The sequence below is a fragment of the Leptopilina heterotoma genome, unplaced genomic scaffold (genome assembly GCF_015476425.1).
Source record: "Leptopilina heterotoma isolate Lh14 unplaced genomic scaffold, ASM1547642v1 Lhet_23, whole genome shotgun sequence".
Lineage (NCBI taxonomy): Eukaryota > Metazoa > Arthropoda > Insecta > Hymenoptera > Figitidae > Leptopilina > Leptopilina heterotoma.
In genome coordinates this window covers 1,095,339-1,112,932 of record NW_025110948.1, presented here as the reverse complement: position 1 = coordinate 1,112,932, position 17,594 = coordinate 1,095,339, and the positions used below count along the sequence as shown (strand labels likewise).

General features: G+C 24.8%; 1 protein-coding gene across 1 annotated transcript in view; it reads right to left on the bottom strand.

Annotated features, from left to right (window-relative positions):
* LOC122502475 overlaps nucleotides 1-17,594 on the bottom strand; it is a 156,980-nt gene that overhangs the window by 59,481 nt on the left and 79,905 nt on the right. The gene's annotated exons all lie outside the window — the stretch shown is intronic.

The following is a 17,594-nucleotide window of genomic DNA, read 5'->3' as shown; positions in this document are numbered from 1 at the left end:
TTATAATTTAGAATATTATAATTTATTCAATTGAGAAAACGAATAAAAATATACATGATGACTGGAAAAAAAAAATGTTTTCATCAATATATACACAATGAAATTGTATTTTGTCCGCTATAACCCTTTATAATTCTAATGATTCGATTAATCACAATCAAAATACAATCGACGCAAGTCATTTCATTTCGTTTTTTTTTCTTTTTTTTGCTGACCGTTTCCTTGAATATGACGCGAATGAACGACATAAATTTATCACTCGTTGCGTATATACCCTGTTTATAAGCCATTACTTCCAATGATAAGTTGAAGGCAATAATATTGCAAGCATATTTCGATATTTAAAGGCATTGTCTCGCCCCAGGAGTTTATGATCTAAAAGGATCGAGTGTGCGTTTGACAAGCGACTACAAACAGTTTATATAAAATTGATGAGTAGAAACAATTTTTTTTAAAAATGAAAAATAATTTTTAAAAATCAAGAAAGAAGGTAAATATTTAAAAAAAAAGTCACAATTTTTGAAAATAAGTCGAAAAAGTCGCAATTTTTGGAAATAAGTAGAAAAAAGTCGCATTTTTTTAAAACAGTCGAGAAAAATTATAATATCCGAGGCCTGTCTTTATGTTAGTTTAAAAAATAATTGAAAAAAAATTGTTTGTAAATATTTTTAAATTCGAAAAAATAAGAATAAAAAAAAAACCCCGAAAGTTATTCAACTGGAAGATGTGTGAGAGAGGATGAAAGTGAGGAAATATTGTCAATATAAAAAGGACGAAAGATGAAAAGAACTGAGGAACAAAAGGGTAGTGAAAGTGGAAAATAAGTCTAGAAACGCTTTTGTATATTAAGGGCATGACTAATAATATTCACTTTCTGCTTTCGTATTCATCTAACGATTAATGACCTTTGCATTACAAATGTGTAAGTGGGTCTCTGTTCTCATAAATGCTCAATGTCCGAGGATATAGTATATATATGTATGTGCAAATAATACGACTGCGAGCCAATTTTCATTAATAAACAGAAAACACAAACATTCATTATCACTTGAGATATAAATGCGCGTAAATTTTCCAACTTCCTTCCTTCTTTTTCGAGAGTTTGAAAATATTAAAAATAGAATTGAAAAACTGATCAATTTCCTATTAAAACAATTTTCCAAAAAAAAGAAATAAATTTTCTTGAGCTCTATTGAACTTTTTTTTATAAATATTAAACACAAAAGAGAAGAATACATTTTAATATCGATTTTTTCGGGTAAAAAATTACCATCCAGGGCGCAAGTGTGTCTACATGTGAATGTTACGATTCTATATGTGAAATGGTGAAAATTATCCTTTACAAAAATTATACCACTTTTTTCCATAATATTTGAAAAATGGTAAAAACCTTTTAAAAGAGAGTTTTGACCCCCCTTTCGTAACTACAAAAGTTAATATAAAAAATAATTCAGTCCACTTTTATTATTATTCTATATATGTGAACTGGTTAAAATTATCCTTTAGAAAAATTATACTACACTTTTTTTCCATTTTTATTTATTCTTTTTTTTTCATTTTAAAAATGGTAAAAATCTTTTAAAAACAGGTTTTAGAACCAACCAACCCCCCCCCCCCTTTACTTACAAAAATTAATATAAAAATTAATTTGATCCACTTTTATAAAGTTAATTTTATAATTATCACATTGTAGGTCTTTATAGATAACTCTCTATGTGATAATATAGTGTTAGAGTTCAAATTTATACACGATATAAAAATTTATTTTCAAGTTTTAATATATAATATAATCATAACTTCAATCATGTTTAGTTATATAGATTTGCAACTTTACTTATTATCATAACAACTCTGCCTACTCAATTTGCAAGCAAAATTTTTCCTCCCTTCCCTCTCTCTCTCTCTCTCTCTCTCTCTCTCTCTCTCTCTTATAAAAACAGGTACAAGTGTCTAGCAACTGTAATTTTTTTTTCTTCTTCTTCTAGTCAATAAACGACATTCTTGTCGAGGTCTTTTCATTTGCAGCAATTGGAATTCGATCTAAATATATATATGTGGAATTTTGCGCAACAGTTTCGTGTATATTTGCGTGTAGGATAAAAATGTTCATCGAAAGAAATCTTTTATTAATATTCGCAGTGAATTGCGATAAAATGTTTCGTTTAACAGTTACATTTGGAATTGAAGAAAATTTTAGGTTTTTTAATAAAAAAAAAAATTTTATGGGTTCCATGGGTTCCTATAGGAACCCATAGAGAATTTATATGAGAACCCATCTAATATTTTAAAATGTTTTCTATTATCAATTTGTATGGATTCCTGTAGGAACCCATAGGGAATTTATATGGAAATCTGTCTAATTGTTTTTATCATAACTTTTTTATAGGTTCCATAGGTTTCTATAGGAGCTCATAAAGAATTTATATGGGAACCTGTCGAATTAGGTTTAAAATTAAGAATTTTGTATGTGTTCCATAGGTTTCTATAGGAACACATAGAGAAATTATATGGGACCCATCTAATATTTTAAAACGTTTTCTATTATAAATTTTTATAGGTTCCTATAGGAACCTATAGATAATTTATATGGGAACCTATATAATTATGTTTTTATTATAAATTTTTTGATGGGTTTCATAGGTTTCTATAGGAACCCATAGAGAATTTATATGGGAACCCATCTAATTTCTAATGTTTTTTATTACAAATATTGATGGATTTCTATAGGAACCCATAGGAAATTTATATGGGAACCTACCTAATTATGTTTTATTATAATTCTTTATGGGTTCCATAGGTTTCTATAGGAACACATAGAAAATTTATATGGGAACCCATATAATTTTTAATGTTTTATATGGAATTTATATGGGACCCTATCTAATTATAGGATCCTATTAGTTCGTACATAGGATCCTATATGATGTTAATGAGCGTGGAACCCATGTGAGTTGCCATTTTTATTTTTTCAAATATATACGCTAAATAGAACCCATATGATAGTCTATATAGAAACCCACATACGTTCTTATTTAAAAATATACTAACTAATATTTGCTTCTAATTTAAATCATGCACTTGAAATAAAAAAAGCATGTATGGGTTCTATTAAGAAATTTAAAAATTAATATGGGAACACACATAGGTTTCCGTTTACAAATATAATAAACTTATATGGGAAACTATAAGGGTTCGTATATTTAAATTATACATTTGGGAGGCAAAAGATCAACATAGGTTCCTATATGGGTTCCTATTAAGGAATTTTAAAACTAAGATGGAAAGACTCATAGGTACCTGAACAGTAAAATAATACAAGAACCTGTTTCCATTTAAAATTATACACCAGAAATAGAAAAATCCATATAGGTTCCCATATATGGATTACTATTTATATTTTCAAATAAAAACCTATCTCTTGTTAACTTTTATGTTGGGACTTTGTTTATTTTTAATTTCATTGCGTATCGAATGAGAAATTTAAATAAGTTTCTCTGTGAAAATAAAAGGAGCAATTTCCGATGTGAGAATGCATAAAAGTTTTTTGAAGTCTTCCACTGCTGCATCCCGCAAAAATATAATCAAGTCGAGTCCAGTTTTGCTTTAGTCATTCGAGCAAGAGAACACAACGTGCCCGAGGGAAAACGGGGTTCATTGTCCCAGATATTTACTCTCTTTGACCGCTATATTCATTTCCGAAAAACGCAAGAAACATTATTCTCCCACTTTGCACCTGGCGTATTTATAAATTATTATTTAAACAAATTATATAACTTGTAAATTTCAAAACCACACCGCATTGGGTTTTCGAAATTATAACTTTTCTCAAAGTTTACTCACACACAAAGACTACACTTTACATCATGATATTATAAACTTTTCAAAGTTTTAACTTCTATTATCTAACATTATGACAATTATTTGTGTAGTGGGGATGGAAAAATTTTATTTAAAATGTAAAAATTTAAAAAAAACAGATTTGTCAATATTTGAAGTAATTTTTTGTTGACAGAAGTATTTAAATTGAAAAAAAAATTATGCAACACGAGAGGAAAGCTTTATAATAGTTAAATTAATTAGATAACGTGTAATGTGTACACATCGTCTTTTATAGATATGAAACTTTTTTTTTCAAACAAAACTGAATTGTATGTTACGTAAATACTGACAGTCAATGTTTCCATATACATTTTTATAGATTTTCTCTATAAATTACATGTAATTTATTACATTGTTCGTGTGTGGATTTCAAGAGAATAGAAAAATGATCTTTTTTCTGATGGCAAGGAAACGAAATTTGTTAAAAAAATAAAAAAATATTTTATAAAATTGTTTTAAATCTTAAATTTTCAATATTTTATAAAATAATTTTAAATATTAAATTTTCAATATTTTATAAAATATTTTAGAATTTAAAATTCAAAATATTTTATAAAAATAAATAAAAATATTTATAAAATATTTAGTACATTTTGTTTGATATTTTGTAAATTATATTACAAACTCAACCAGAAAAGATAAATTACATTATCATTAATGTAACAATAAATTCATTGATGCTATCAATTTTTTAATGGCAGGAAATTGAAATTTTTACCGGAAATTTAAATTTGGATGTTGAAATAAATTTTTCATTTAGAATAGTTTTAGGTTTTAAAAAAACGAGAAGACTTGAATAATTACTAAACTTGAATACAACTGCTTTGTTAATGAAGAACTATTATTTATTAATCAACCATTTTTGACTGAATTTTAGCCTTCATTGTATAAACTTATGTCCTAATTGACATAATCTTAAAATTTTAAGCTTAAAAATAGACAACTTTTCATTAATTTTAATTTTGGGATGCAAAATACGTAAGAATCATTTTTGACTGAATTTTATAGTCTTGGAAGTATAATCTCATGTTCTAAAATTGACCTTATCTTGTTTTAAGCTTGAAAATACTTTAAAATCTTTAATTTTAAATCATTATTTCTTTTAAGATGTTAAACAACTTAAGAACCATTTTTGACTGAATTTTAACATTCAGATTACAAATTTAGTAATAGATTAAGTCGATTTTATCACTGTAAAAAATAAATCTTACTTTCAGTCCCGTTTTGACTAAAACCATTTACAATAGAAATATTTTTGACCGCATCTCAGCCTTGAAAGTATTATTTTAAGTCATAAAATTGACTTAATCTAGTTTTAAGCTTGAAAATGGACTAATTTTCAATCATTTTTGTTTTAACATATAAACGGTTCCAGATTTTGTTTTTTCAGTGTAATCTTAAAAATATACTTTTAATATTCTAGCCTATGATATTATAATATTATGACCTAAAATTGACTTAATCTCTAATTTTAAGCCTAAAAATAGACTACTTTTCCATAATTTTAGTTTTAAGATGTATACTATACATAAAAAAACCATTTTTTACCCTATATTTGAACCTTAAGCTAATTTTCAATTATATTCTGGTTTTAAGATATAAAGTATGCATAAGAACCAATTTTAACTGAATTTTAACCCAGAGATTATGAATTAAATTAAAGATTAAGTCAATTTTAATCTTAAAAATAGTCAAATTTTCAGTCATTATAGTTTTAAAATAACGAACTATGTAGTTAACTACATAAGAACCTCTTTTGACTGAATTTTAGCCTTTATAGTATAAACTTCCTGAAATTTACTTAATCTTTAATTTTAAGCATAAAAATAGGCTACATTTCAATCATTTGGGTTTTAAGATGTAAAGTTTATAATAAAAGAATCATTTTTGACTTTATTTTAACTTTGAAATTGTTAAAATTATAAATTAAGCCAATTTTAATCTTAAAAATATACTTATTTTTCAATTATATTTTAGTTTTTGGATATAAAGTGTTTATAAGAACAACTTTTAACTGAATTTTAAACTTGAGATTATAGATTAAATCAATTTTAAAATGTAAAAAATAAACCTTACTTTCAGTTCTGTTTTTACTAAAACCGTTTATATTAGAAATATTTTTGACTGAATCTCAGCTTTCAAAGTATGATTTTAACTCATAAAATTGACATAATCTCTAATTTTAAGATTAAAAATAGGCTAATTTTCAATCCTTTTAGTTTTAAGATGTATACTATACATAAAAGAACCATTTTTTACCCTATATTTGAACCTTAAGATTATAAATTCAAAATTAAGTCAATTTTAATCTTAAAATTAATTAAACTACAGATTACATTAATTTTAATCCTGAAAATAGGCTAATTTTCAATTATATTTTAGTTTGAAGACATAAGAACCATTTTTGACTGAATTTTAACCTTGAGATTATAAATTAAGTTAAAGATTAGGTCAATTTTAATCTTAAAAATAGGCTACTCTTCAATTATTTCAGTTTTAAAATCAAAGCAACAAATTTTTGACTGCAATCTACCCATGATATTGTAATCTTATGACCTAAAATCAATCTAATCTCTAATTTTAAGCTTAAAAATAGTGCAATTTTCAATAGTTTTAGTTTTAAGATGTAAGATGCATTGTTTTTTCTGTGGCACATACTAAATAGTTAATAGACAAGTTCATCATTGACCCAATATTTATTTATTTACATAAACAAAAAACATTTAACAGCATATCTAATCTACAGAAAATTGTTTATGAAGTTAAAACGAGTTTTTCTCTTTATATCAAAAAGAAGATTATATCTTTTTCAATAATAAACTCCATATTTTAACAACAAAACTCGAAATAATGCTTTCATCAATATTTGCAGTGTTCACTTTGTTCTTTATTGAATCAAAACTTTTATTAAGAATCGTTATAGAGAAGTTTTTATATATATGTATATATAGAGTTTGCATAATCGTTTTTGCCTTGAATGTATGTGGCATCATATTGTCCCGGTCATGATAATGACTAATGTTCTATGATCATTAGAATAGATTTCTAATTTCTGGATCGTTTCTTAAAATAACGTTAATGCTATTAATTCTGTTAATGTTGTTAATTATGTTAATGCTGTTAATTCTGTCGATGCTGTTAATTTCGTTAATGCTGTTAATTCTGTTAATGCTGTTAATTCTTAACAAGCATCTAAAAATCTGTTATGTTATTTTTGTTTCATACAAAAATGCTGATGAGTTGGTTAGTAACGTAGTATTTATTGAATCCCTACATCATCACAAATTTGCACTAGCAATGATAGTACTGCAAATTTTATTCTAAACTCTAGAAAAAGATGCTGTGGTTTTCAATTTGTTGTTAGTTGTTGTTGTTGGCAGAAAGCCATTGGATTAGTAGAAGTAGGAAGAGATGTTAGTTTGACCATCACCATAAAGCAGTTTTTTTGAAAAAAGGAATGGTATGATAGAAATGGTTTTATTGAAAAATTGAAATGAGGCTGAAGAAAGTATGGCAATCGAGAAAGATCCTGCTTTTTTTTGTGTGATAATTACTAACCTGACTGGAAATAACACTCGGTGGGTAGTAGAGTTGAAAAGAACTCATTATTAAATATTGTCACAGGACTTCCTTTCCTCTAACTTTTAGGAGACTACTCCTTTTTTTTCTGGATGTCACACATGCAAAATGACATAAAACTCCGAATCACACTATTAAAGGTCACAAAAATACGATTGAAGAATTAAAAAAAAAAAGAAGCTTACCGCGTATTATTTAAAGACAGCCTAAAAGAGTTAGAATCGATTCTCTAGACACAAATACACAGAGCAGAACCTAAGAATACAAGTCCGCGTATATACGCTCCACAAAAACATCCGGATGACTCACGCCGCGGCTAACAGGTATATAGACACAATTCCGTAGTATTATACTAGTTAAAATTAAAATTTTCTTTAAAAATCTTTTTCTACAAAATTACGACACCCTTTGAAATCTTAATTTTTATAAACTTCGGTTTTATTTAAAAGATATTTTTGAATAACTAAAGGAGCTATTAGAGGCTACACGTCCGACACTCGCCAAGTGTAACTAAACATTGAGACACACTTGAAAATCTCGTGTTGTTGAGAATGAGTCATCGGCGTATAGCATGGAGTGAGCACGAACCCGTATGTCACGTCGTCGTGCTGCTATAACTGTTCCGTGCACGCCTGACTGATGGAAAGGAATCCCCAGTGATGACTCACCTTTCAGGGACGCGTCGGCAGCTGCTGCTGGAGAGTTTTGTGTTACTTCTGCTGTGGCACAGGAAAAAGAGAGGGCAAAAATACACAGCACACAAGTTTGATTTGTATATATAAATGAAAGCACGAGTAAAATCTTTGGATGACGCGGCTATGCCGCTCGAGTGGTTGATTGTGAACTGCAGAAAACCCCGCAGACCTTCGTCACAGACCTAGGGGAGACTGGATGACATCATCGGGAGCCAATCCAAATGCGATAATGGCGCGGCTGCGCGCCCGTCATCGGCCGGTTGTCGAGCCGGCCCTGCTACCATATACGATATATCGCAATCGATTGTTCAACTCTCGCTTCAGTCCAACTGTGTATATATATATATATTGTATGTGGTAGCAATTGCGACGCTAACGCTCTCTGGCTACAAAAGTCTCCACTCTCTTTGAGAACAAGCGGGAACTAATCCAGATTGGGTTTCATTGAACTGCCACGCCACGGCGCACTGTCACCTACACTCACTGATTCCATTCATGAAAGGTGTGTTCTTCGACAAAACAGTGGATTTCATATGCGTTGACCCAGTATTTTTTTTGCTTTTGCTTGCATATTAATTGGTAATAAATATTCTTTTTATTTAAATTGAAAAGCCTTAGAGCAACGGATATTTGAGGGTATGAGAAGTGCTCAAAATTTTCATGACGTAATCGTCATGAAAATAACACAGTTGGAAAATTATTAACCCCTCCCTCCTATGTCACTAGTAATTTATAGGCAGACCATCACAAAACTAGGGATCCTCCTATAAAATTAAGCATGTGACGTAATATGTGAATGATTCCTATACTATCGACATCCAAGTAATGTTCGAAAATTAGGATATCCAGCGATGATAAACCACCGAAGCTCTATAGAGGATATAGAGATCCTTATAAGGATTCGCTGGGATATCCTAGAAGAGTCATTACTTTGTATGAATTAGTAACTGACTTTTTGCATAGTGATCGCTTTCTTCAGGTTTTATAATAATTAAAGATCACCGATTATCAGATGTGGTTACTTTTTATGAATTGCGAATTAAATGAATTTTGATGATCCAGATATTTATTGGAATTGTTCTAGCAATAGTTTGGGACCAGTAAACAATTTTTGACTAACAATTGTTAGTAAACAGAAGATAAAGTTCACTTATCAGAAAATAATTTTTCATCTTCTGCTGATTATCGGCTGTGGTTACTTTTTATGAATTGTGAATTAAATTAATTGTGATGACCCAGATAATTATTGGAATCGTTCTAGTAATAGTTGAGGACCAGTAAACAATTTTTGTACTAACAATTGTTAGTAAACAGAAGATAAAGTTCGCTCAAAAAATAATTTTTCATCTCCTACTGATTATCGGCTGTGACTACATTTAAGAATCGTGAATTAAATTCATTTAAATGACTCAGATATTAAATAGTAATGTTCTTGCCTTAGTTTAGGAGCAGTAAATAATTTTTTTTTACTGTTAAACATTTTTAAGAATATTTTAATTTAAAATTAAAAATTGTTTTTATCTTATTGCCATATACTAATCTCTAAAGAAGAAAATTTTTTGTTTGCTATTCTTATTAAGTTTTTGGTATTTGGAAATTTAAAAAAATGTTTAGAGCTGAAGATGTGTATAATTGGGCCAGATATTTTTTAATTTTTGACTGGAATTTCATAAGTATTGACCTGTAAAATCCTGGAAAATGCCTGGAATTTTATATTTATCATTTTTGGCAACCATGCCATAGAATTTTTAATTAAAAATATGAAAAATTCAGATTTTCAAAGGTTTTAATTTGAAAGCATTACAAAATTCAATTCTTTCGAAAAATTGCAATTATTAGTAAATTGTCCAAAATTCAATTATTATCTTAAACTTAAACTAAAATTAATTTTTAAATCAATTTTTATAAAAAAAATTCTACGAGAATTCAATTATCAAAATACAAACATAGATAATTTTTTGAATAATTGAATGTTTCTTAAAATTGAATCATCATAAAGAATTTTATCAAGAAATTTTTAAATAATTAAATTCTTTGGACGAATTTTAATAAAACTTTTAAGAATTAAATTATTAAATTCTAATAAACAAATTATATACAAAATTTTCAAAACAATTGAATTCTTTCAAAGAATGTTATTAAAATTTTTAAGAATAATTGAATTTCTGAGATGAATTTTAATATTTATTAAAATAATTGAATTTTTTAGAAGAATTTTATTATTTATAAAAATAATTGAATTTTTGAGAAGAACTTTATTAAAATAGTAGATATTAAAAATAATTGAATTGTCACAAAAAATTTCATTTAAATTTTTGAAAATGAAATTCATTCAAGTTAATTAAAAATGTATTGAAAAATAATTATTAAATTCTAATAAACAAATTATAGGTATCAACATTTTTTTAAATACCTATTCGAATTTTTTTGAAGAATTTCAATAAAATTTTTAAGAATAATTACATTTCTTGAGGAATTCAATTAAAATTGTATTAAAAATAATTGGAATTCTACGATAAGTTTCATAACTTTGGAAAATAATTAAATTATTGCGAAGAATTTTATAAAAAGTTTGAGAAAATTAATTTCTTTTCAAAAAAATTTATGCAAATTCTATTTTTAATAATTGAATTCCTCTAAAATTTTCATTATGTTAGAAAATAATTGAATATTCGTGTAGAATTTTGTCAAAATTGTTTTTAAATAATTGAATTCTTTTGGAAAATTTTATTAAAATAATAGAGATTAAGAAAATTTTTTGAAAATTATTGAAATTTTGCCATGCATTTTATTAAAATTTTTTAAAATAATTGAATTTTATTACTTTTGAAAATAATTGAATTTTTGTGATGAATATTGTTATTTGTAAAAATAATTGACTTCCTCCGAATGATTTTATTATTTATGAAAATAATTAAATCTCTGAAAGGAATTTTAAAATTAATGAAAATAATTGAATTACTGCGAAGAATTTACTGACAAATTTTAAAACAATTGATTTTTCCAAATCAAATTATGCAAATTATATTTTAAATAATTGAATTTCTGTGGAATTTTTATTTTTTTGTAAAATAATTGAATTTTATTACTTTTGAAAATAATTGAATTTTTGTGATGAATATTGTTATTTGTAAAAATAATTGACTTCCTCCGAATGATTTTATTATTTATGAAAATAATTAAATCTCTGAAAGGAATTTTAAAATTAATGAAAATAATTGAATTACTGCGAAGAATTTACTGACAAATTTTAAAACAATTGATTTTTCCAAATCAAATTATGCAAATTATATTTTAAATAATTGAATTTCTGTGGAATTTTTATTTTTTTGTAAAATAATTGAATGTTTGTGTATAATTTTATCAAAAATTGTTGTTTCATAATTGAAATGAATAATTCATAATTTGCCATGAATTTTATTAAAATTTATTAATTTGGAAAATAATTGAGTTCTTGTGATGAATATTATTATTATTTATGAAAATAATTGAATTTTGCAATGAATTTTATTAAAATTCCTGAAAATAATTGAATTTTGTCGAGAAATTTTGCTTTTCATTTATATAAAGATAATTGAAATGTTGACGACTATTTTTTTTTAGATTTTTTTAAAATAATTGAATTTCTGCGAAGAATTTTATTAATTTCGAAAATAATTGAATTCTTCTGATAAATATTGTTATTTATGAGAATAATTGAATTTCGCAATGAATTTTTAAAATTTCTGAATATAATTGAATTTTGTCGAAGAATTTTGCTATTTATAAAGATAATTGAAATGTTGACGACAATTTTTTTTTTAATTTTTGAAAATAATTGAATTTCTGGAAGAGTTTTGATATTTATTAAGACAGTTGAATTCTTTCAATGAATGGAAAGTTTTTTTTAGAATTCGTGGTAATCTCCTAGTTTATAAGGCAAACAAAAAGACACAAAAATTTAAAATTTTTTTTATAAATTTTAAACATTTAATTTTTTTCAGTTTTTTTTAATAAAAATCCTTAATTTTTCCCTGATTTCCCTGACCAATTCTACTTCTTCTGACTTTTTTCTGAATTCCCTGATTTTCCTGACCTATAGCAACTCTGAGCCATGATTCACTAGATTTGCCCCATATTTCCCATCAATAAAATTTTTTTTCGTTTTCTCCATTATTGTATACCGAAATTTATTTTTTCTTTATTCCCATTTGAAAAATATTTCATGTTTGTTTTGATTGGAAATGAAAACAATATCATTACCAAACAACTGGAGAGACAGAGAGAAAAAAAAATTGTGGATGAGAAAAAATAAGAGAAACAAGTATTTATTGAGGTCTGAACTTTTCTGAAACTGCACAATGAGGAAGAGAATTCGAACAATGGGATACATGGTCATAAAAGGCAATAACACGAGGTATACCTACTTCACTTGATGAATATTGTTCTCATAAGCCCTCTCTTATGAGAAAAATCTCCAAAGAATGTTTCCATTTCAATAAAAAATTGTGTCAAAAAAAAAAGAGAAGAGAAGAGGAGACGACATTTTATCATTTATTACACAAATTCTCAGAGGAAAATTATTATTACACACAGAAGATGTCTATTTTTTAAAAAGCAATCATTTTTCAGCAAATAAGTTTTTTTTAGATTAAATTTAAAATTCGAAAAAAATCAATTCTTTATTCGTAATTTTTACTCTCTAAATATAAAGAAGGCAAAAAGTCAGTCACTAATTTAAATTGGTAAAATGTTTTAACATTTTACTAATTTTTAACATTTTTTAACATTTTACTAATTTAAATTAGTGACTGACTTTTTGCTTTTGGAATTTTTGATTAGTAAATTTTACTAATTAAGTAGTAAATAATACTAATTCGTTAGTAATTCATTTTGGTTTTCAAATATCAAATCACAATTTTTTGTGTTAATTTTGATTTTTTAAATTTTATTTAAAAAATTTTTTAAAAATACTTATTTGAATTGTAGACATAAAATATTTTTTTTGAATCAGAAAAAACAAGTTTAAAAATAATCTATGTTGTCGATTTGAGAATTATTTCACATTCCTGAAAATACTTTTATTTTGAAATGAGAGGGTGTTGCTTTGCAAAGATGGGAAAAGTGTCTCTGCAAAAGCCCAAAAACGACCTGCTCAGTAATACACTCATATTCTTTTGAGGATTTGGATATATATATAAGATTTGAGGAATGGTCAAATTATGCAGCATATTTCCACAAGAAGTTGAAACGTGTCTTTTCCTCTCTTGAGAGACGTATAGACAGAGAGAAAAAAAAGAAACTTTCAAACGAGGAAATATTTTGATCTTTGCGAAGAAAGAAAAAATTTTTATTTTCTGATATAAAAAAGGGACAGAGAGAGAGTGAAAAAGAGTGTTGGCACGAAATTTCCGGAATAGCTTTAAAAAACATTATATCGAATGTCAATATAAATTTATTCGAATCAATCTTGAGCAAATCGTTTACAAGATCTATTTTCCGTTAACATGTAGGCTTTTAGCTTGGCAAGCATGTATCACATATTGTCATCGATCAGGCATAAACTCAATAAAAACTTTTTCAATGAAACTGTGAAAAGAACTCTCTGCTCGCGATTACAATCGCGCTATTACTGGGGAGGAATTTTAAAACGATTTTTTTTTCTCATTTATCGAATTTTTGTTGATACAGAATAAATAACTAACTAACTAAATAATAGTTGACGAATAAAAATATAATAACTTTAATTAAGATCGAAAATTGAAAATCAAAGAAGTAATTTTTTATCATTTTCTTTTCGTGAAAATAAAATGAAAAAATCAATAACTACTCTCTAGATTTGAATTAGTAAAAGCCGAGGTGAAAACTAAAAATGCTTACTAATTTGAATTAGTGACTGACTTTTTGCTTTTGAATCAGTAAATTTTACTAATAAATTAGTAGAAATTACTATTTAGTAGTAAAATTTACTAATTCAAAAGCAAAAAGTCAGTCACTAATTCAAATTAGTAAACATTTTTAGTTTTTACTAATTCAATAATTTAGAGAGATATAAAATTTATAAGTTATAACAGAGGAGTGAGGCTCTTTTATTAGTAATTATTTTCAGTGGAATAAAATCTAGGTACTAACGAAATTGACCTGCAGAAGAAACCTGACAAGAATTACCTCGTCATCTTAGGTGGTTTTCTAATCCAATAAGGAACATTTGTATTTGCCACAAAGATTAAATATATATAACTTGGTGACGATGACCGGAATGGAGAACAAAATATTTAAAAAGAAATCCCATTAGGTTTTAATAAAGTTGTACAATGACCAACTTTTTTAAAATTATTTGAAGTTTTTATTTTCTAATATATAAATACTATATTTAATTGAAGAATTTACGAATAATTGAAATTTCTCGTCAATTATTTATCTCCATTAAATGATTTTCAATATTTATTATTTTAATGAAATTTTCCAAAAGAATTCAATTATTTAGAAAAAAATTTGATAATATTCTACGCAAACATTTAATTGTTTTCATAAAAAAATAAAAATTTGCCAGGAATTCAATTATTTACAAATTTTTTATAAATTTCTTCGCAATAATTCAATTTTTAAAGATAATTCAATTATTTTCGTAAAAATTAAAATTCTTTTTCTCAATTATTTGCATAAATAATCAAACTCATCGCAGAATTTCAATTATTTTTAATTCAATTTTAATCAAATTTCTCGAAAAATGTAATTATTTAAAAAAAAATTTATTAAAACTAGTCCAAAGAATTTAATTATTGAAAAATTTGTTGATAAAATTATAAGAATTCAATTTTAAAAGAAACATTCAATTATTCAATAAATTATCCAAGTTTGTATTTAAATAATTGAATTCTCGTTGATTTTTCTATTAAAAATTGATTTAAAAATTAATTTTAGTTAAAGTATTAGATAATAATTGAATTTTGGAAAAGTTACAAATGACTGCAGATTCAATTACATTAAAAATTTAAAAAAATTTTAGTCAAAATTTCAATTATCTTTAGAAATATTAAATTTTCTTTTACGAAATTCAATTATTTTTAAAAACTTTTAATTCAATTTTTGTCAAAATTTCATTTATTTTCAAAAAATTTCCTCCATTAAATGATTTTCAATATTTATTATTTGAATAAAATTTTTCAAAAGAATTCAATTATTTAAAAAAAATTTGATAAAATTCTACGCAAACATTTAATTATTTTCATAAAATATAGTTAAAATTTCACACGAATTCAATTATTTACAGAATTTTCTTATAAATTTCTTCGCAATAATTCAAATATTTTTAGAAATAATAAATTTTTTAATTCAATTATTTTCGTGAATACTAACATTCTTTTTAGGAACTGTATTATTTTCAAAAATAATAGAATTCATCGCTGAATTTAAATTATTTTCAAAAATTTTCCTCCATTAAATGATTTTTAATATTTATTGTTTTAATAAATTTTTCAAAAGAATTCAATTATTTAAAAAAAATTTGATAAAATTCTACGCAAACATTTAATTATTTTCATAAAATATAGTTAAAATTTCACACGAATTCAATTATTTACAGAATTTTCTTATAAATTTCTTCGCAATAATTCAAATATTTTTAGAAATAATAAATTTTTTAATTCAATTATTTTCGTGAATACTAACATTCTTTTTAGAAACTGTATTATTTTCAAAAATAATAGAATTCATCGCTGAATTTAAATTATTTTCAAAAATTTTCCTCCATTAAATGATTTTTAATATTTATTGTTTTAATAAATTTTTCAAAAGAATTCAATTATTTAAAAAAAAATTGATAAAATTCTACGCAAACATTTAATTATTTTCATAAAATATAGTTAAAATTTCACACGAATTCAATTATTTACAGAATTTTCTTATAAATTTCTTCGCAATAATTCAAATATTTTCATAAATAATGCATTTTTTAATTCAATTATTTTCGTGAATACTAACATTCTTTTTAGGAACTGTATTATTTTCAAAAATAATAGAATTCATCGCTGAATTTAAATTATTTTCAAAAATTTTCCTCCATTAAATGTTTTTTAATATTTATTGTTTTAATAAAATTTTCCAAACGAATTCAATTATTTAAACAAAATTTAATAAAATTCTACGCAAACATTTAATTATTTTCATAAAATATAATAAAAATTTGCCAGGAATTCAACTATTTACAAATTTTTTATAAATTTCTTCCCAATAATTCAATTATTTTCGTAAACACTAAAATTTTTTTAAGAAACTCAATTATTTTCATAAATAATAAAACTCGTTGCAGAATTCAATTATTTTTAATACAATTTTAATCAAATTTCTCCAAAAATGTAATTATTTTAAAATTCTTTATTAAAATTCGTCCAATTAATTATTTAAAAATTTGTTGATAAAATTCTTAATCAGAATTGAATTTTAAGAAATATTCAAGTAGAATTTTCTAATAAAAGTTGATTTTCATTTCATAAAAATGAATTTCAGTTAAAATTATAGATAAATAATTGAATATTAAAAGCAATATAGCGTGAATTTTAAGAAATAATTGAATTTTGAATATAATTTTTTTTTAAAAGTTGAATTGCGGATTTTTTTTGAAAGTATTTAGTTTTTATTTTTTAATACATATATTTAATTGAAGAATTTATGAATAATTGAAATTTCGTAAAATTGAATATTGTAAACAAATGAATTTGAAAATTGTAAATGAAGTTTGGCGAAAATTATAAAAAATAATTGATGAAAGAAGATTTAAAAGAGAGGGAAAAAAATATCCAAACATGTATTTTTAGGTGAAAAATTTCGTCGCTTGTGAAAATGAATTTGCTTTTATAATAATGGTCATCACGCTTAGATGGTGGACATATTTGCATAAGTGACTTATGGTTGACGCAGATATTACACCCCATTCCATTTTGGGGGATTCGAATATCTTTGATGTGACATTTGCGCGGGAGGGTTTTATAAATGAGGCTGCTCACCACTTATAACGAACCAGTGTTGAATATCATGTGCGATCTTATGTCAACATCGTGTTACACCATTTCGAGTGTTTACATAAAAAAACCAATTTTTATTCATGATTTTAATAATTATTATGAATATAGAAATGAAAAAGTAGAATTTTTACTAATTTTTGAAAATAGCAATACGTTTATAATCCTGGCTAATTATTATAATAGTCAATTTTAGTTATTAAAAAACTGATTTACTTTAAATGAATATCAATACAATTTTAATTTGTAGCCTTTTAGCAATTTTAGTTAGTTTTAGAAAACAATTACAAATCCTCGAAATGGAACTATTATTTTTAATTAAATTTTATATATTTTTTTTGTTTGTAAATTGACGAATTGTTGTAGCGGAAAATAATTAATTGAAAAAATTAAATATACATGAAGCGTATAATTAAATTTTAAAAAAGTATGCTTTTGACAT